Genomic DNA, 21,506 nt, shown 5'->3' on the forward strand with positions numbered 1-21,506 from the left:
CTGTCTCTAAAAGTTCCAGCCACATCTGGGCACATCTGATAAGTGTGCCCTTTATCATGCGTGCCTTCCTGTGAGGTAGGGAGGAAATGGGACTCATCGCCACCTGTTATGGAGGAGGCTGGGAGAGAGGAGGCAATTTGCCAAGATCAGGAGTCAGTCATGGCAGAACACTGTGGGGCTGTGGCTCTCCATCCAGAAACAATCACCAGCACATTCCACCAGCACATCCCCAGCCACTGGGCAAAATGCACATTCAGTCTGTAGACAGGACAAACTCTAGCGTGAGGCACTTCCCTTTGCAGAGGGCAAGGAATGAGGTGGGGTAGTTTGATCAGCATGGAGATGGGCACGTGAGGAGCTGTGCAAAGGGAAGCCCATGGGTTACAAAACTGGAGCAGGGTGCCAGTCCTTGAGATCTTTTCTAGAATCACTTGAGCATCTATCTGCACGTGGTTGTGGTGGTGGTGGTGGTGGTGATGGTGTGTGTATGTGACAGAGAGAAAGTGAGAGCGTACATAAGAGTGGCGCCTGTGATGGCCTAGACAGGACCTGGAGTCAGAGTCCAGGCCAACTGACTTAATCCCTTTGGGCCTGGCTGTAGGAGGGAAGAGAGGCAGAACTGCAGGGAGCCCTGGGCCCTGGCTAGAGGAAGATACTAGCAGAAGCTCTGGGTGACTTGCCTTTCCCTCTCGCTCCTGCTCTCACTTCTCAGAGCCACCGTACCACTTCCACCCACCCTCCCCACATGTCTGTTGTCTGCACAGAGTGCATCTGTGAGGGCAGAGGAAACCTGCGACCCTCTGGTTCCACAACCCTATGCCCCACTGAGGCTCAACTTCAGCCCTGGACTCCAAAGGAGACTTAAGAGGAAATTCATGTAATCCCCTATTTACAGTTGAGGAACCTGAGTCTCAGAAATAAGACATGACTAGTCTAAGGTCACATGGTCATTAGTTTCCAAGCAGGGCTAGAAGCCAGGAGACCTGGCTCCCAGCTCAGTGCTCCTTGCATCCCACTCTAACACTTCATGTGTATTTCAGTTAGTTAATTAATGCTTTTTTTTTTTTTTTTTTTTTTGAGACGGACTCTCGCTCTGTGGCCCAGGCTAGAGTGCAGTGGCACGATCTCAGCTCACTGCAAGCTCCGCCTCCCGGGTTCCCGCCATTCTCCTGCCTCAGCCTCCCGAGTAGCTGGGACTACAGGCGCCGCCACCACGCCTGGCTAGCTTTTTGTATTTTTTAGTAGAGACGGGGTTTCACCGTGTTAGCCAGGATGGTCTCGATTTCCTGACCTCGTGATCCACCCGTCTCAGCCTCCCAAAGTGCTGGGATTACAGGCTTAAGCCACCGCGCCCGGCCTATTGCTCTTTTTTTCTAAAAGTAACAATCTCCCTATATATTTCTATGAGCCCATATGCTACATTCAAAAAGCCCTTCCCTGGGAGCAGAGAAGGAAATGACATTCTAATAAAAAGGTTTCAACCTGAGACAAGAAGCCCCTTGGGTCCTGTGGGCCAGGGTCCTAGGCAACACCCAAGTCACAGGGACCCCAAGCACCCTTCACATTTCTTGATCTTCCATTCAACAGCCTGAAGCCCAAGAGGGAAAATGGCCATGGGAAGTCCTCGCTTTACCGATGGGGAAAACTGACCCCCCGACCTGTCTGCAAGGAGGAATAAGTGCCACACAGCAAGAACAAGAGGCCTGATCTCCTCCACAGAATCATCAACCCACGTGCCCCTCCCTCGCCCGAAGGGCTCAGGGCCCCCACCTCAAGGTGGAGTCTCTGGGAGAGAACCATGGAGAGAGGACGGGAAGGCAGGGCAGCCAGGCCCACCCCAGAAGGAGTAGAAGCCTGGCCCGAAGTCAGAGGCCCGGGGTGCAGGGTCTGTGAATGCTGGAGCTGCTTTGGTCTTTCCCTATTCCCTGGGCTCATTCAAGGGCCTAGAGGAGGGCATGGGTCTCCAGACTGCTTCCAGAGATGCTAAAAAGAGCAAAGTCCCCATTTCCCTGAGAAGGAAACCGAGGGACAACAGAATGTGGGGTTTGGGTGTGCCTGGCTAGAAGCTGCTACCTCCTACTCAGACCATTCCAGCTGCAGTGCTGGCCCCAACCTCAGCCCTGAGTGAAGAAGGGACTGCCAGCTTGGCGGCAGAGGACAACTGGACCTCCACTCAGAACATTTTGACCTTGGGACTCCACCCGTGTTCCCAAAGCCAGGGCTCAAGATATCTAGTATCCCTCTGGAGCCAAGGGAGTTCTGGGGGAAGACGCTCTCTGGATGGGCTCCCTGCCAAACCCCTGCAGCTGCAATCCCTGCCAAGGTCTGAGAGGCACACATGGGGAAAGCTCTCCTCGGCCACTCACTCCCCAGGACGTACTTTCTCCACTTTCCCGACCTTTCCTCCTGGTGAGCCCGTGTGGTCAGGACATAACACCCAATACCTCTGAGTCTCCGGGGATACAATTTCATCCTCTGCCACAGAAGTGACTTCTCTAGGATTGCAGCCTCGCAGGTGACCGCTAGGGACACACATGCCCTCCAGGCAGCTCTCTGGCCTCTGTATCAAGGTAACTTTTCTGCCCATCTCTTTTCCTCACCCAAGGCCTCTACTATCCAAGAGGACAAATAACCAGGGAGTTTTTCTCCTCTCCTTTGTGACCCCACTGGCCTTTATTGCTGAATCTTGTTGTTCCCTTGAGGGAAGGACTTCTGTTTATAATTCTTTGGATATAAAAGGAAATAACAGATTGTAGAAGGCGGGGGCTGGGAGGTAGGGGCAAAGGAAGGGGATGGAGGATGGGAGGAGGAGCTCAAGCTGTGCTCAAGCCTCATAAAGAGAACCTGGATCCCACCAAATCTGCCCAAAGCCCAGGAAAGGGCCCTGAGTGTGGGTATGAGCTGGGCAGGCAGAGGCTGCCAGCATAGAATGTGCCCTTGCTTCTCCCAGGTTCTGGGCGAACCAGCCGCGGAAGCCTTTTGCCCTCCCTGGTTGCCCAGAGAAGCCCACATTCCAAGGAAAGGGGAGTCCAGACTCTCCTATCTTGAGGCCTTGACCTGTCTACCCAGGTCACCTGTTTACCTGTCAGAAGGGCTATTCTGTCCATGGGGAGCTAGAGGGGATCTGACTTTGCTTCTTGGCTGAGCTGTTCCCCGATGAGGGAGAACAGGCTTACACAATCTGCCTGAAGCGTCTCTGCCGCTGGCATTCCTGTCTGCATGTCTTCTAGCCCTGGAGAACTCCAGGATCAAAGACAAAAGGCTAAGTTATACCAAAATAGAGGGAGACAGGAAGGAAGGAAGAAGGAAAGAGGGAAGGAAATGTTTTTTTCTTTTGCTTCCTACCTCCTGGAAATGGGCCGGGGGTAAGGGCAGAGACTGAAGCTGGAAGGTTGGTGGGCGTGGGAGATGAGGGAAAAAGTCAAGGAAAGTCCTAGAGGTCCCCCACCCCGAGAGTTTCCCCTGAAGGCACCACATACAAACGCAGTCCCCTCTATGGCTTCTGAGGAGAGAAGAAAAAGGCAGGGGAGACAGGAGAATCGAGGGAGGGCACGGCTCACTGCAGGAAAGGGGTCCCTCAGTCTGGCCACGGCAGGACAGTCCCTGAGGAGGGGAGTCAGGGCCTGGGGAACAGCCCTCCCCACATCTGTGCCACTGGCAAGGACGCACCGGCATCATGAACATGGGTGGGTCATGGCCAGGGCTGGAGGAAACACTGCTTTCTAGAAAGCAAGAACAGAAGGAAACACGGAGCCGCCGGCCACCTCTGCCCTCCTCCTCACTGGGATGACCACCTCAGGCTTGGCCCCACCTGGCCCAGAAGGATGCTGGGAGGGGGCTGGAAAAGGACTCATGCCCTGGTTCCTGGAATCCCAGGAGAGTCTCACACTTCCGCCCCAGAGGCCTTCTCCAGGGTCAGGGCTGCTGGAGGTTCTCTGCTAGAGCAGCCAGTTTCCTATTCAGCAACAGCTCTCCTAGCCCAAGGCGGCACATCCCTCATGCGGTTACCCTGAGAAGAGTCCCCCGAAGCTCTCAGGGCAGGAAAGAAATTTCGCCCCTTGGCCTCCCTGGGGCTTCTCAGTCTCTGGAAGGCATGTGGCAGGTCCTGGGGTTCCCCTTTGTGTGGCTGGGGCCTCTCTCCAAGGAGGTCTGAGAATTGCAAGCTAATGGGTGTGGGCATGAGAAGGATGAGAGGCATACAGGAGGCTGATGCCCGCTGGCGAGAGTCAGGCTGAGAAGAGCACTGGCTAAATCAAGACCTAAGATACACACACGGCTTCCTGCTCCAAGCCCCAGTCAGAAGCGGGCACCATCAGGCCGGGGACCTGCTGGGGGCTTGATGGAGGGGCCCTGGTTCTGCTCACACCGCCGTCTCCCGCTCTCTGTGAACTTCCTCCTTCTTCCTCTTCATTTTGCAGAAGCCATGGAGACCACAGAAGCAGGCGAAAGTGAACTGGGGCATGCCCTACACCAGGCTGGGAGAACACTCACCAGAGATCTGCAGGGAAAGGCAGGGGAGGGAGATGGGGCAGGAGAAAGGCAGGAAGAGAGAAGCAAGCTGGGGTTAATGCTCCCAGAACCCTCTGGGTCTGGCCCAGTCATTGCCACTCCCTGAGGCGGCCCACTAGGTCTCTCACACCGGCTGGGGGAGGAGTCAGGCCTCCAAACAACAGCTCTTTGAAACCTCAGTGTTTCCTGATCTGTGTGGAGCTGATATCACTCCTCACATTGGAGACTGGGTGAGTCCAAGGGAGGAAACAGAAAGCCCAGCTGCTGCCTCCTTTTTTCCCCTCCCACCCGCTCTGCCTCACCTCATCACCATACACCTGGTTGGGGAACAGGAAGCAAGCTGGCTTAAAATAGACTCTGGCTTGTGCCACCTTACACAGGTTCCAGCTGGGGGCTTTCACTCGCTTCTGCAGGTCGCACACGACAGGCCCTCCTCCATCCAAATGCAGACCCCTTCATCCAGTGTAGCTTTACTTTGACACCTGGGACTGAGTCAGATTCCTCCCTTGCTTAACAACCCCAAGTTGTCTGACACCCTAGGAAAGCCTATAGGGAGCGATTATGCCCTTCCTTTGACTGCTCAGAGCAATGCAAATCCCATCCTCGCCATGCAGAGAACAGACAGCAAAGAGGGTTCTTTTAGCCAACAGGCTCTTTTATTTAGCACCTATACTGGGCAAAGGGGTTGAGAGGTAGACACAAAAGGGTAAAGATAGGGTTCTTCCCTGGCACATAAATCTGAGGTAGAGGCTGAGGCTGGATCTGCCCCAACTGGACATGTCATCCCCCACCTCTGGCTAACCAAGCCCTCAGCAGGAGCCAGGGGCCACTCTGGTATCTGTGGCAGTCTGGCTGGGGAAGAGAGGGAGCTTCGGGAGCTCAGCTTCAGTCTGCAAGAGTATCCCTTTCTACAAAGGCTCATTTAGGTTTCCCTAGCCTTAGCCACCTGCAGATTTTTCCAGTTCACCTCTCTGGCCTTCCTCTGCCCCTGGGCCTATGGAAAGGGAGCAGAAATGCATTCAAGCCACTCAAGCGGAGAAGCTGAGAACAAAGGAAGGAAAGCGTCCTGCATGGAGGTCAGGCCCGGGCCTGGTCTGAATCACTCCTCTCTCCAGGAAGAACATGAGGACAAGCAGGCGAGTGAAGCCCAAGTGCTGCGGGGAAGGAGGGAGGCACAGGGCTATGCCGGAGGGGTTAGGAATAGAGAAGCATGAGGTGCCTCCCTTCTCCAGCCCCTCAAGCAATAGAGATTGCATAGGATGTCCTGGGCTACCCTAGCAAGGAACATGTGCAAAGTAGTTTCACTGCCTTTGAGGAATGTGGCATGGCCCAGGTGGTGGCTCTCTGGCCAGTTCCAGTGGTCTGGCCAACCTTGCCCTTTTGGAAAAACTTCCTTTGTGTTTCTCCAGACAGAGCTGAGGCCCACCTCAAGCACGGTGCCCGGTGGAGCCAAGTCCTGTCAAGATTCTCCCCTGCCTCAGCCTCTCAGCATCCCGGTAATACAGCTATTAGCTGTAATTAATAGGTGCAATGCATTTCCACTGGCCAGCTGGATGGGCAGGAGGCCCAGCTTGAGTCAGCATGGGTAGGTAGGCTGGTTATTTAATAACCCGATTTCCAGCATCATTTACACACCCACTCTGGCAGAGTATATATAGTTAGCAGAGAGCAACCTCCAGGATATATATAGAGCCGAGACACAACTACTATATTTCTAGATCTATCCACTGCAGCTATCTCTGGATCCCTCCTGTGACAAACCTAGAGAGAGACAGGGATCCAATCTGGGACTTAGGTGGCCTGGGTTCTATTCCTGGCTCTGATGCTAACATGCTGTGTCATCCTAAGCAAGTGGCTACATCTCTCTGGGCCTTCATTACCTCATTTCAGTGTGTACCAGGAGGTTAGGCAAGGTTTAACACTAAGACCCCAAACCTAAGGGGGTGGAATCCTAATTTGATCAGGAAGAAGGGAGGGTGGGTAGGTGGATTCCCTTGTAATCAGTTATTGTCATGTGTGCACTTCTCTTGCTGGGGGTGTAAGTCAAGGGTACGATCAACAAAGCATTCCCATGATTATTGAAAAATATATGGGGAGAAACTGACAGGCACAACAAGGCTGATCTGGGAAGGAACTCACAACTAAAACAAGCCAGGCATGTAGCAGCCCCACAAACAGGTCAAGGTGCAGCTCAGAGTCTCTGGCCTCAGGGTGCACCGATCCCCTTCCCTTTTCACCTCACTTCCTTTTCAATGACTGTTCTTTCTTAAAAACAGCAAAATATACCCCCTTAAGTGACCCGTTCCTCCTCAGGGTCCTTTGGGGAATTTAAGAAAATCCTGGCTTTTTTGCTCTGCTTGTCACTGTAGGGAAGGATAGGATGTGAAGTCACAGGAACCAGAACCTACACATCAGAGGAAAGGAGAGCTAATGAAGCCGGCCAGGAGCTGGGCTAGGGGCTGCAGCCTGGCTCCCGAGAGGTGTTCGAGGGCTGGCTGCCTCAGTGGGATTCCTGGGTCCTTTATCTAAGAGCAGAAAGTATAATAAACGGGGCCTGGTTATTCTGCTTAGATCTTTGCTCTAAAGTGCTCTAGTTATCCTTCCTTTTCTCTAACAGGGTCTCTAAAAGGGTCCTCACTATAAGTGCACAACTCCAAGCCCGGGAGGCTGTCTGGGCTCTGTCTGCAGCAGGCAGATTGCTGGGCTGGCCCCTGAAGTGGGGGGACATGGGGCAGAGAATTCCAACCCATTTCAGTGTCCCTGCCCGCCGTGAACCCCACTCCTCCCTCAGAGTCCCCAGCAGCAGGTACCTGGGGAGTCCCTCTGCCAGGCTGTGGTCTCTGCTCCTCTCTGCTCTGCCCGGGCAGGGGTCCTGTCGACTCTCTTCCCTGTCTTTACCCCTTCACCCTTGGCAGAGGGCTCCAGTACCAGCTAGAGGCTCCCTGAAGTCAGGTCCCTTTGCTGCGTCTATTTGAGGGGGAGGAGTCTGGACTAGTGCCTGGGTCCATTCCTCACTCATCAGAGCTCATCACGGGAACTCCCCTCCCACCCTCCCGCTCCTTTTCCATGCCCATAGTCCAGGAGGGACTGAGGAATGGAAAAACAGCCCCCAGAAGCCCAGAATAGGACAGAGAGGTGGGGTGGACACTGGACAAACCTCCTGCTATCACACAGTTGGCTGCATCTGACTGCAAGCTGCTGGCCCTGGCTTCTTCCCCATCCTCCTCTCTGGCTTTTTCCCAGCTCAGGTCCAAGATGGTTTACGGTCTGGGGGCATAGACGATGCTCTGCCCAGCCAGCTTTGTGGGAGCCAAGCAGAAGAGATGCCAATCCATCCTCCACCACCACTAGGAGGTTCCTCGGCCTCCCTGCTGATCCCTTCCCTTGGCCTGACCCCCGCATCTCTCTGTGCCAGATACTCTCCCAGGGTCCTCCAACCCTTGCACCTCTGGCAAAAATGGGGCAGTGAGTCAGAGACAGTATGAACATGTGGAAGAACCAAGAGAGAGGAGACTCAGAGCAGGCCAGAAAGTAAGATAAAAAGAAATCCAGGGCCCCAGGCTTGCAGACCACAAACTCCTAAGTGTCTCGAATTTTGGCAATGTCCTTCATCAAAGTGGGCAGCAGCGGGGGTGGAAGCCTAGGAAGCTATTTAAAGGTGTTGGGACATGCCAGGAATTCTCTGATAAACAAGAAGAGGGATATTGCGCCCCCCACGACCCATCCCTTCATCTCCCAAGGCAGAGAGCAGAGGCGCTCTCTGCAAGGCAACCGCCACCCTCACTCCCCGCCACCCCCCACCCCAGGTAAAGGGCAAAAGAGAAGTGACCCAGTAAGGAGGGTGTGCCCTCAGCGCCTCTAGAACAAAGCTGAGCCCTCCGCCCCCTCCCCGGCTCCCTTAGCACCGCGCCTCAGTAATTAAAATATGAATTCACCTTCCCTCCCAGAGCCATTCATCACTGCGAAGGGAAGCAGCTGCGGCTTAGGAGACCGGATTTGGGGGATTAGCTCGGGCGGTGGAGCAGACACACCAGGAGAAAGAATTAAAAAGGAAGGGGGTGAATTGGGTTTTCTCTCCCCACCTCCTCCCTCTCCCTCTCCCTCTGGCCGCCACAGAGCCTCCTATCCCACCCCTTCCCCCAAAGCCTAGCCTCTGCAGGTTTCTGGGAACTGTAGTCTACAAGACCGTGTTGATAAACAGGCAGGCCAGGGGTGGGTAGTGGCACAAACTACAGATCCCAGGACTTCTTCCTGGAGTTGGCAGCAGCAAAACTGGGCACAGGCCTCCAGTCTGGGAGAAACCCGCATTCTCCTTGGAGGTTAACTCCTTCTTGGCCTGCTTGAGCCTGAGCTCCAGCCTCTGGTTCACCATGCTCTCTGGAATCACAGGCCAAGGCCTCTGCCTCCAACGGCCTTCAGAGGCCACAGACCCTAGCTTGCCGGGTCAGACCCTTTGTATCTTACTTGCCCACCTATGGAGAAAGCTCCCTCCACTTGTCCAGACTGCAAGGGCAGCCAGGCATTCTCAGTGGTTCTGAGATTCTCGGGAGCTGGAGAGATCAGAACAGCAATAGTCCTGAAACGTCTTTGTGGCCTGCACCCAGGGTTTTCCAGCCTGGCTTGGCAGAGGCCGGCCCACCCTCAGAGTGGGCAACATGACAGGCAGCAGCAGCTGGGAACCTGGTGGACCAGACCATCAGCGCCAGAATGAACCCCAAAGGTCTGACTTTAGTGTCAAACTTTTGAAAGCTGGGGACAGAGACTTTTTCACCCCAATAGTCTTTATATTTAGGAAGGAGTAGGGCTTAGCAGTCAAACTCTATTTCCACTAAAAATGGAACAAATACAATAAGAGAGAGTCATCTGAATTCAGTGTTGTTAAACACGGGCCCACTCTTGCAAGGGAGGCCTTATGCTGGGTATATCTGAGGACTGTAAAAAAGACTTAGATTGCTGGGAATAAAGTTTCAGCCATCTGCAGGCAGGGGACAGGACATACGCAGCCCTCTGATCTGTGAATCCTCCAGGGAGAAGGGGCATGAGGGCAACTTGCTTATTCAATGCAGTTGAACAATTACGTGAAATATACAATTGCGTATCTTCTCCGGGCCTGTCCCATGGGCAGTAGCCACAGGAGACAAAGAATAGAATGGAGATCCACCTTTGTAATCCCAGAAGCAATCCAGGCCCAGCCCCAGCAAAGCAAAGACTGTCTTGGGTGAGTTGCTGAGCTGTGGGCTTGCTCTGTGTCCCTGCTGGTGGCAACTTACCTCTTTTCTCCCAGTTCACACTTCATTCAACAAACATTTACTCAGCCATCCCTACAAAGTGCCTTGCCTTGCTAGAGCTTTACAGAGGTATAATCTCTGGAATGGCTCATCTGTACCCTACTACCCCAGCAAACTGAACAGCAGGATTCCTGGGAGGGACCCAGTTGCAGGGGGCAGGAAGCGAGCATGGCTCTAACCTGGCTTTCCAGTTAGGAGATCAGGAGTTAAGGGAAGCAAATCAGGTGCCTGGACAGCCTCAGAGCAGGGTAGGGAATAGGATAGGTTCACTGTGGGCCCAGGGCAGCCGGACAATGAGGGAGGTGGAAGAAGGTGCCAGCCATCTCTGAACTCTGGGTGAGAGAACCCAGAGGGCAAGTAAGAAACCCTGGCCAATTCTCATGCCTCGTTCCTTTCACCGTCTAAGCTGGGGCAGGAGGGGAAGTAGCCTGGATCAGCCCCAGCAAAAACCCAGCTGGCTTGGGATTTCTCTTTGCTTCTCCTATTGTTCTGATCCCCGCCCCCCCCCCCACTCCCCCACACCCCTATCCCCCCACCCCCGCAACCTCCTGTGGGAAAAGGAAAACCAGTGATGGACAAAGGGTGATTGGAGTTGGGCCATGGGGCCAATTTGTGGACGTGCATCCAATAGAGACCTCCAATAGAGACCTCGTGAGAACAACCTCCCGTGTGGGTACAGCACTCCCTGGTTTTCAGAGTACTTTCCCATGCACTGGTGTTGGCTCTCCCAATATGCAGCATGATGTGCTAAGAGCATGGGTTTTGGCACCAGACCATGTGGGTTCAAGTCCCAGTTCTGCTTCTTCCTATCCATACGAACTTGGGCCAATTTCTTAGCTCCCTGTGCCTCAGACTTCCTATAAGTAAAATAGGCTAATAGTAGATAGGACTGTCTGGAGGATGAAATGGGTTAGTGCAGATAAGGTGGTTAGAATCACCGGGTACATAGTAGGTACCCAGTAAATGTTGGTTTGTGAAATTAAGGGCTCTGAGATATTATAAGAAACTTGCCTTCTGATTGTCAATACCAAATCTAGCGCTTTCTGTAATTCTTCAGTGGTCTGTCTTAGACAGACTGGGGACTGGAACAGAGGGTAGAAGGCGGGACACAAGGATGCTTCCTCTTCCACCACAGCCACCTGTTGGAATCTTCCAGGATGGTAGGGATAAAGTCAGGCCGATTTAAAAGGGGGCAGGGGAAGGAATGTGGGAGTGGAGACAGGCATAGGGAGGAGCCACGCAAGCAGAGTGACAAGCAGGACTGGGGCAGGGAGGGCTGGTGCCCTTCACACACTGCAGGAGGGGGCAGCTCCTGGAGACAGTAGCACACCAGGAGCGAGGGGCCCTGGAATCCAGCCTGCCGCCCAGGGGGGAGCGCCTGCCTTCCTAGTTTCACTCTGCAGAAACCTCCTCTTCCCTCGTGGCCAGCATGGAGTGTTCCCATTTCAGCCTCAGAAAGAGCCCAGAGGTCTCCTTACACAGAAAAAAGGCTGCGGATTCCAAGCTGACCTCGGAGAAAGGCGTGAAGGAGTGAGGCACTGAGCACAGGCCCAAGTCTTCATGGCCTGAGGCCCTTGACTCCAGCCCCCAAATCTCTGGCCATGAGCCAGGCCTCAGTAACTTGGCAAGGGGGAAGGAACCGACTCAGAAAGCTCAGCACACCCTGAAAGTCTCCTTCCTTCCTCAGAGGGAATCTCCCTCTGGAATCACCGGCCCAGTGATTCCAGAGGAGGAAACAGGGCCAGAAGGGAAGTGACTGGGCCAAGGTCACACGGCCTAGCCCCATCCCAGGTTACCAGATCCCGTGATGCCCCACCCCCAAGCAGTGCCTCCTTCTGGTGCCCCTTGGTGGCTGGCTCCGAACCTGGTCCCGTGGGAGGTGCAGTTGCTGCAGGAGAAGGAGCTCGCCCCTCACTGTAGCCCATGGCTTTTAGCCCTACATGAGTTTGGGACAGCAATCACATAGGAATGAAAAGCCATAGGCCACAGCAGAGTGGAGGGGTCCAGCGGCAGGAATCTCACAGGGAGGTGAGAAGCTGAGGCACCTGAGAAGCCCTCACTCCCCTTCTCAGCACCCCCCACACCAGACCCACCCACACTGCCTCCCTCCAGGACGCGGCCCCCCAGGTTAAATTCTCTCACCATCCTCTACCACCTGCACTAAAGCCATCCCAGTAATGAGTTTCCAGTTCTTGCCCTACAAAGGCCTCACACAATGGTCCTCACTCCAGGGTATGAGGAGGGGTGGCTTCCTGGCCATAAAGGACCTCCTCAAATTCCCTTAATTAGCTTCCAGCCCCCTGCCCAGGGTCCTTAACTACCCCTCCCCTAGAGAATAAGGCCGGATCTTTTCAAGGCTGTGCTGCTGCCAGTACCCAGGATGGGGGGTGGGGGGGGGCCAAGTTAGGCTCCCTCCTTGCAAAGCTTAACTCTTTCTAGTCCAACCACTGGAAGCACAGTGGGCAAAGAAGGGTCTGGGTAAAGGAGGGCAGCGATGAGGACCTGCCCTTTGTTTAGAGGGGTAAATAGGTTTCTTGAGTGCCCCCAGGGGTGGCGGCTGGGCCACCCTACCCAGACCAGTCTGGGTGGTTACCGACAACACCCATTCTTGCATAGTTCAGAGGAGAGTGAGATCTCCAGCTCCAGACCTGGCTGGAGGCAGAAAGAGGGCTGCAGCTGAAACCTCCCCAAGCTGAGGGCAGCTCACTCTGGAGCCATCCCTGACAAGGCTGTGGGAGGGGTGCTCAGTGCCCTGCCGCTCTCATTGGCAGGACATGGGGGTTAGCACAGACATCTCCAGGAATGGATTGAAGAGCTGAGTTAAGGGGAACCAAGGTCTCAGGGCCCTGGAAAAGATGTGTTCTAATCACAAGTACCATTTTCCCAGCCCCTCCCCTGTGACGGGTGAGCTGCAGGCATCAGCTTCAGAGAAGTGGGCCTCTAGGGCTCCTGCTAGCCCAGGCTCAGGAAAGCCCCAGGGGCCTCAGACCTCTCCCAGGGGACCCCAAGAAGATGGTAAGAGGCCTCAGGCCCAGATCAGGCCCTGCCTCTGCCAGGGAGTAGCTGCCACTCCCACCCTAACTGTACCCTCAGCCCCAGGGCCACACTTGCTGGCTCTCTGCGCGACCCTGGTTGAAGCAACCTGCTTTCACTGGACAGGAATCCTGCATTCCCCACCAACAGCACAGCACAGCACAGCACGCCCTTCCACACACTCCAGCCATGCCCAACCTTAAGGGCCAAACAACCAGGCATCCTGCAGCCTCCCACCTGAATTTTGGGTCATCCACCCCAACCGCAACCCCCTCTGGTTCTCCTTTCCATCCTTTCTCATGGGCCCCCAGAACCCCAGACCCAGGCCCTGCATAAAGCCATAGACTCTAGGCAGAATGCCCTCAGCTCCCTCCCAGGGGATGCTGGGCCAGGGGCTGGGGGTCCCAGGGGCTGCTCACCTGGCGGACTCAACAAGGCCCCCTTTCCCTCGTAGTCCACCTCACAATTCCCCGCAGAGCCACTTCCTGCCTTCCAGGCAGCCACTCACTCCTCCACTCACCCTGAGAAGCTCCACGCCCCAGCGAGGGCAGGCCTCCTCCCTCCCCCTGCCCGCCCACCACCGGCCTGGGCTGAGCTGTACCCAACTCAACTTGACTCACTTGTGACCCGCCCCTCCCCCAGCCCTGAGGATGGTGCGGGTGGGGGCGGGCTGGGCAGGGGGGGCGGTCAGGTATTCCTTCAACCCTGACTTGGGCCTGAGTAACAAAGGTCTCATTGAGCCTCTGGCTGTCTGGTCGGTGAAGCACAAACCTCTTGTATCTCTGGCTTTTGATCTCACTCCCTCTGAACCAGCCATGTATTACTCACGTCCCCCTGCCGGGCCATTGGTGCGGAGGGGCTGTTTGGTCCCTCCCTCCCTCCCCATCTCCTTTCTCTCCTTCCTTCCCCTGCCGCTCCCCTCCAGCCTTTTTATAGTTTAATTTTTGGCAGGAGACCTGAGATGGCTCCCTGCAGGCCCCCTCTCCTGCCTGGCCCCCTCCCCTTCTCCGCAGCCCTGGTTCCTCTCCTCACCCATACCCCTATTCTCCTCCTACCACTCCCCTGCCCTGGGAGGACAAGGTCAGCACTTGTCTGTCCTTCCATTTCCTTTCTCAGACCTGCCTGAGCCTGGCCCCCTCCACCCACCCTCACCCAGTCCTGTGCTCGGATTCCTAGCCATAGCCTGCCAATCCCAGCTGCCTATCCCTGGGCACACGAAGGGCTCAGCCCCTGGCCTGCCTACCAAACCCAGCCCACCTGACGAGCTCCGAGTAAGCTCTGGAAGCGGGGCATCTCTCTCTAAGGTGTCTGGGCCAGAGGGACTGGGCTGGGGATGGAGGTGGGGACAGCCATCATGTCTCAGGCCGGACTGAACCTCACTTGGAATATGGAGGAAGAGGAAGCAGGTCAAGCCTCACCTCCTTTCCCGAGGAAACCCTCCTTCCTCCAATCTAAGAACATGGGCAGTGAAAGGCCACTGCTGGGCAAGAACCCCAAGGACTCCCCTCCTCAAGCTGGGGCCATGCCCACGATTCCTGTCTCCTCTGTGCCCACCACAACCTTTCTGCAGCTTGCTGGTGGTGAGAACTGGGGCCCAGCAGCCCAAGGGGCCCAAGGGACATCCCCTGTATATAAGAGCCACCTCACAGGGCCACTGGAACATTTTCTCTTTAGCTTCCCCTGGCTCTATCCCCCAGGATCCCTTTCCTCCTTGGCCACTCCAGGGAGAGAGGCAGTCACCTTTGAGGTCTGAGTTCTCCCCAGAAATGCCAACAGATGCTAAGAATTCCCATGGTGGCCAACTCTAGAGCCCTGCCCATCCCCCATACCTACCACCTGTGGCCTCCTCTCCACTTCAGGAGTTTCCACCCCTCCCTGGCCCTCAGGTACTCCCATTCAGCTGGATTTGGGAAACTTCTGCCCCAACAGAGGCCCCATTCTTCCTGCCGCAGGCTCCCATTGTCCCTCATGACTCCACACATTCTTGGGCCTCTAATGAGAAGTGGAGACAGCCACCCGCCCCGCCGGCCTGCCCTTGCTGTCAGCACAGCCTGGGCCCTGCCGCCTGTGGCAGGAGTTGGGGGGAGTGGGCAGGGGGGTAACCAGGAGGGAATAAAAAGAGGTGGGAGACAAAACAGGAGTGAGGGGAAATGGAACTGAGAGACACAGAGATAGACACGGAGATAAATTGTGAAGAAGAGGACAGAGGTGATAGCAGATGGAAATGTAGAAGAAACTCAACAGGAGAAAAAAGGAGAGAAGGGGAAAAGAAACTTTTTTTTTAGTGAAAACTGTGTCACGCATCTAGGTCCCCCTTAATGATCATCTTTCAGTAACACAAATATTTATTATTATTCCCATTTGGTAGATGAGAAAACTGAGGTTGATGGAGGCTACAACTTGCCTGGATGGACATTTTTTGCTCTTAGAGGAGAGGGGAGGAGAAGCCTGAGAGACAGAGAAAGCAGAGAGCCAGAAAAGAAGAATGCTGACAAAGAGAAAGTGGAGGCAGAGGTGGAACGCAGGCAGAACCGGAGGCAGCAGGGAGAGGTGAGGGGGCCTGGGGCAAGAGGCAGAGGGAGGGCTGGGAAGAAGACCTTAGGTGTCCCTGGCCTGATTGGCTAGTGGGTGTGCCCTCCCCTCCTCTCTAGGAGTCCCTTAATCTTAGCGCAAGCTGCAGAAGCCAGGTCCAGCATGAAAACTAAAGCCTGTTTCACTAGGGAGCAGGGTGCAGCAACTCCCTTTTTAGGGAGCCCCCACTCCCACCATTTCCTTCATGGGCACACAGTCACCCTGGACGTCAGCCCACATCAGGGCACTGGTTGGAGATGGCTCTGGTTGAGGCTAAGCCAGGAGGAGAACTCCTTTGCAAGAAGAGTGAACCATTACCCCTCCACAGCAGAGAAAGACACAGAGGGAAGGGCCAGAGGGGCAAACTGGGATCAGTCCAAGAAAGGAAAGAAGTAGGACTGTTCCAACAGGAGCCAGTGGGCTTCCTGTCACTGGAGATCATCAAATACAGGGAACACAGCCACTTCTCAGACCCACTGCCTGGCACACAGTAGCTGCTCAATAAATGGTAAGCTAATGTAGAAAGGATCCTTGCACCTGGAAGTAAGTTAGATAGATAAAACCTAAGGTCCCAACAACTCCAAAATTTCATGAGTCTACACTGGAGCTGACTCGTCCTCTCAGAGCCTTTCATAGACTTACATACCCTTTGCAGGGACTTAGAGCTCAGCAGACCTGCCTTTGCCCATGGTGGAAGGGAACCAGGGTATTAAGCCACTTGCCTTTACCACCCCACATATACTCCAATCCAAAAAGACTAAATCAGAAGCATTTCACATTATTCGATGGATGTTGGCTGATTGGTATAGGTATACATTCAATGAATGAATGAATGAATGGCTGATGAAGCTTGGAAACAAGAGCAAGAGATCTAAGCTCTCCTATATTTCAGGCCTGGTGTGTGCTTGGAGCTCCTTCATGCCTGTCCCCTAATGGAAGAGAGTCCCTGGGCTGGAACAGGTTGTGGGGTGTGAGTGGGGAGCAAAGCCTGGAAATCTAATTCCACTCACATGGGGGTGGGAAGGCACTGCTGAAACTTCAGAGAGACTCAGGGGATCTGATTCTGCTATCTGCCCCAAACAAGCCTGTAGATTTGGAGTTGTGGTTCAGACAGATCTGTGCATTCAGTCCCTGGCCCAGAACCAAGACAAGAAAAGGCTAGTTTCATGAAGATGGACCCAGCAGGCTCCCACATACACTGTCCTCCAGACCTGCACTAGACCAGCAGTGTGCTTGCTACGGAGAACAAGATGACCTCCTTATTTTTAGGCCACTAGGTAGCCTTTCCCCATGACTCCGGTCCCCTCTGCTCCCAGGTTCCATCTCTACTCCAAAGCATGGACGGACAGCTCAGGTTCCCTCTCATTTAACAGCTTGGGAGCCCCCAACTCCCTGAGGTAAAGCGGGGTGGGCACTGCTCCATTGAGCAGGAAAGCACAATTTTTTCCCCCAAGGGCTTTCTCTAGTTGTTCCAGGAGCCTCAGTTCTGAGCCTTCCCAGGCAAACAGAGGGAGGTCCTAGCCTGGCAGCCCTGGGCTCTTAGGGAAGGGAGAGACGGGAGACCTGGCAGTAGTCCCAGGCAATGAAGATAGCAAGAGACCCAGGGGCAGGAGAGCAAACACAGGCAGAAGGCGGGGGAGTCTTTGCAGCCTGGGTACCCCCAGCCTCTGCATCTGATCTCCACTAAGCTCCAAGGTTGGGCTGTGGGAGGGAGGACACAGGGAGGTTCTTGTGTTACAAGAATCTAGCCTCCCCAAGTCCAGGACCCAGGCCACGGTTTTGCCTCTCAGCCAATAAAGATGTTAAAGAAAAATATAAGAATGGGTCACTGGCAAACTCACATGCATTTCAACCTAAGCAATTTATGAATATCGAAATGTCTCAGTGTCTGCCCAAGCACTATTCCTGCCCCCACCCGTTTTCTTCCATGCCCCTCCTCAACCCCCAAGGGGTGATGGTGCCGCAGCCTAAAGAGCTGGGCTCTCCCAAGCCCCTGTGGAGTACCTCTTGGAGGAGGAGGCAGACAGAGAAGAAGGGTGGGGAGAATGGCTTCAGGGACAGCCACTCATGTATCAAACACGCACTGAGCACACACAGTGGGATGGGCAGTGTGCTAGGCACCAAGAGACAGTACTCACTGAGGCCTGGCAGGCAGTCCAGTGGGAAGACAGGCCCATCTGCATATGACTGCAATTCAGAGCAGTCATGTCATGTGGTCTCCCCCGCCACCCAGTCTTCCTGTCACCTCTTCCAGGGTTACACTGAACTGGATCCTCCCTAGTTGAGGGTCTCTCCTTCCTCTTCATGCCTTTAGGACAGTAGTCCCAGCTCTGAGACTCCTGGATGTTCTCTTTGTGTGTGGAGGTGTACATGGGGTGGGGGTGGTGTATGGGCAATGGGAGGGGCCCTGAGTCTCACAGAGTGCCCAATGCCACTTGGAGGAAGTGTTACCTGGTGTGAGTGTGTGTTTGTGTGTGTGTGTTTGAGAGAGATCCTCTTTTCCTGCCTCTGTGGCAGCCCCAGTGGGGCAATGGAAAGCTGGAATGGAGTCACTGAGAGACAGAAGTTGTTTGCAGCCCCAGGCCTCCTGGAGGGCATAAGCCACCAAAATTACCTCTGAAGGGGGTTTCTTAGAGGACAATCCCTTTCCCTCAATTCAGAGCTCTTTGAACAGAGGTTCCCATCCCAGCCTCAAAAGAGCTGACTTTCCTCCAAAGTTAGCCCTTTTCAAGGCTCAAGTTGAGAAAAAGTTGTTCACTGGCAGATGAAGGTATGTAAAAAAAAAAAAAAAAAAAAATCATCAGGAAAGATTAAATCAGACCAAAAGAAGAATTTGTTAATGAGGGTTAAGGAAAGGAAGGCAGTATACAAGTACTTCCAAACGGAGGCTGTGGAATGCTGGTCGGAAGGGAGGGCTCTCCCTTGGGCCCCCAGACGCCCTCTCCTGACCAGCTCAGTACTGGCAGGGCTGGCCAGCTCTTGTTCCCCGGGGGCACCTTGTTATGGACCCTTTCTCAGAAAAGGGGGCAGCTATCCTCGTTTAGCTGCCTTCCTGGGCCCCCACCCAGACAGAGCTCCTCCTCCAGGTGGGCTCCTAGCTCCAGCCCTTCTGAGGTATGCAAGGGCCCCAGGGATGGGGAGGTAGTGGGAGGCAGGCTTACAGCCAAGAGGTCCCGCCAGACCTAGACCCCACAGACACAAAGGCTAGGCAGGACTCTGATGTCTGTGGGGAGTAGCTGGTGTCCCCTCTAAGCCTGGGACCATGTTTGCCTCCACATACACTGGAGTTGGTGGTTTTGCCCACAGACATGGCTTCTCCCAGGCCCCAAACTGGGGTCTCCTGGCGCCCTCTGTTCCAAGGGTACCAGACAAACATATGCACAGGTGTCACAAAGCCCTGATCCCTATCCCCTTTGCAGCCCCTTCCTCATACCACTCCATACAATGGGGTATAAAGGAAACAGTGGAGGCACTGCAGGTGGGTTTCACTCAGCGGGGACAGGAGGATTGGCTACCTCCGGAGCCAAGGCTCCCTCTCACACTCCCCCTAATCCCACCAGCGGCAAAATCCTTTAAAAGGAACAAAGGCAATGGGGGCGGGGAGGGGGATTCCTCTTTGGTCGACCTAGGGCGGTGGTTGACGCAGCCTGCCGCCGGTCAGCTTTCAGGTGAGTGCCTGAACCCGCATCCCGCCCATGCCTCAGAGTCCCCTATTCTCCCAGCCAAGCCCGGGGCAGAGAGGCAAGTCCCCCTCAGCCGCTGTCGGGTCCCCAACCTGGCCAAGGGGTCGCCAACTCACAGCACTTTCTGCCTATTTGTTTTCGCTCAGTACTCACAGTTTAGATGCTAAGCCGGCTCCTCTCGCACTCACTTCCTTTGTCTCTCTCTCTTTCTCTCTCCCCCTCACCAATCTCTCTCTTCCCTCCTTGTCCGATTCTCTGCTGTAGCTTCCAGTGGAGAAAAATAATTATTCTTCTCAATGGGTTCACACAGGGCGCACGCACACACGCGCGCGCACACACATCCCGCCGAGGTACCCAATCAATGCACAAATCTTCGGGGTCCCTTTAACCTCTGCGGATGACTCCGGGAGTTAATTACGAAGCCTATTTCGGCGCGGCATAAATATGCATTAAGATAGGAAATGACAACCGATGCGCTGAACTTCAGGGAATTGGCATTTAGACGGACTCCGTCTCGCCGCCCCCCACTCCCTCCATGGCCCGACGAGCCACCTCCACAGCCTCTCGCCTTCCCGGGCTCGCAACGCCTATCACAAGCTTCCACCCGGGCTTCAAGGGGCCCCCCGTGGCGGCATAGACGCTGCACCGGTGCCGGGAGACCCCCCTCGTGCGCCCTCTGCGGTCGGGGCAGACCCTCAGCTGGAGCTTCTTCCTCCCCCACCCCTGCAGGCGGGGCCCAGTCTGCGACACCCCCAGCACGGGCTCAGCCTGTGAACAAACTCCGAGCTCAGTACTCGGAGGAACTGGCGAGAGCGGGACGGCTACCTGCCCGCACTCCCGAGTTCCGGGCACAGCTAGAAAGACCGGGACGCGATTCAACTCCCAATCGGGTGAAGCAGCCTTGCGCCTTAGGGTCCCGCCGCCCCCAGTCGGTCCCGACCCGCACACACATGCAGGCATTTGCACACACGCGCGCACACACATGCGCGCACATGCACACACACACATATGCACACCCTCGCGCACACAGACACTCCCGCGCGCGCTCACGCCCGCACACACTCAGGGTTATAACAAAGGAAGAGGGGCCAGCGCTGCCTTACTTTTGTCTCTCTTCTCTCTTTTGCAGCCCCTCATCCCCAGGGCCGGCGTGCCCGGCCCACCCCGCCCTCCGCGCCCCCCCGACGGCCGCGGGCGGCCGGCATTCCGGAGCAGCGCGTCGGAGCTGCAACTTCGCGCCTAGGCGCCTGCACCTCGCAGCCTGGCGGGCGGGAGACAAAAGCTGTGGCGCCGCCGCCGGAGGCCGCGCGGCCAAGGTGTGTTCGCTAATTGTCAGGAAATGTGTGTGTGTGCGGCCGGGAGCCCGCAGGGGCGGGGGAGGGGGACGGAGGAAGAGGAGACCCACCCCTCCTACCCCCGCCACTCGCCAGCGCCGGGTACCCGAACCGGGATTAGAGAATAAATTATCTGCTCTCTTCTCATTGGGCTGTGGCTGAGGACGCCGTCGGCGGCGCCGGGCTGGGAGCTCTCCCGGCTCTTTGCATTCACCGCACAGCTCCAGCTCGCCTCGCTTCGTGGAGGCCGAGAGCCCGGGGCCTCGGCTCCAGACACCAGGGGACACCAGCCAGCTGGCCGCGCCGCCCCTCCCCCGCCACCCGGCTCGGCCTCAGCCCCTTCCCCTCCCAATTCTGGCTTGGGTCTTGGGGACGAAGATACTAGGGAAAAAGAGGCCCAGAGGCCAAAGATTCCAGTATCCTTCCTCTTCTCCCGCCACGCCCCCTTCCCAAGGAGGCGGAAGTGGGAGGGAGGGCAGCAGGGGTCAGTCACCTGAGCCCAACCCACTTCAGTCAGAGAGGGCTTTTAGAGCCCTCGAGAGGATCCCTTCAGTGACCACGGCCTATGTCCTGCCCCACACACAATGACAAAGAAGAGATGGCACACTAAGGATCTTTGCTTTTCTCCTCTCTCCAGCCCCCTCAACTCCAGTCCAATCTTGTTACTAATTTCCTGGACCTTCCTTTGGCCCACCTTGGCAGACAGCTCATTAACTGTCTGGAAGGAAATGCCCTCTGGTTCAAAGTAGCTTCCTGCCAAGAATTCATTCATTTAGCAAGAAATATGCAGGATCCCCCCACCCCCCACGACCACCACCCCTGCCATGATACGGGCTGGGTGCCAGGAATGCAAAAGAAGAAGATCCAGGTGAGACAGTCATGTTTAAAAAAAGCAACAAATACTGGAGTCAGAGGTGCTATCCCAGTGTGAGAGGTGCTAAACTAAGGTACAGGCCAGGTTTGAACCCAAGAGGCAGGATTGAGTAACTTCAGCCGTTCATTCAATAATAATGTAGCATGTCTTCCATGCCAGGCTCTGTGCTAGGCACTGGGCGTATACACAGGGGAACCAGTGCGTGTGGTGCCCA

General features: G+C 55.4%; 1 protein-coding gene across 1 annotated transcript in view; it reads right to left on the minus strand.

The window, feature by feature from the left end:
- LEMD1 (LEM domain containing 1) overlaps positions 1–13,307 on the minus strand; it is a 64,907-nt gene extending 51,600 nt beyond the window's left edge. Inside the window, exon 1 of the mRNA XM_023186940.1 lies at positions 13,250–13,307. The gene's annotated coding sequence lies outside the window, so the exon portion shown is untranslated. The remainder of the gene's footprint in view (positions 1–13,249) is intronic.
- Between the last annotated feature and the right edge of the window lie 8,199 nt (positions 13,308–21,506).

Source organism: Piliocolobus tephrosceles, chromosome 1 (assembly GCF_002776525.5).
Source record: "Piliocolobus tephrosceles isolate RC106 chromosome 1, ASM277652v3, whole genome shotgun sequence".
Lineage (NCBI taxonomy): Eukaryota > Metazoa > Chordata > Mammalia > Primates > Cercopithecidae > Piliocolobus > Piliocolobus tephrosceles.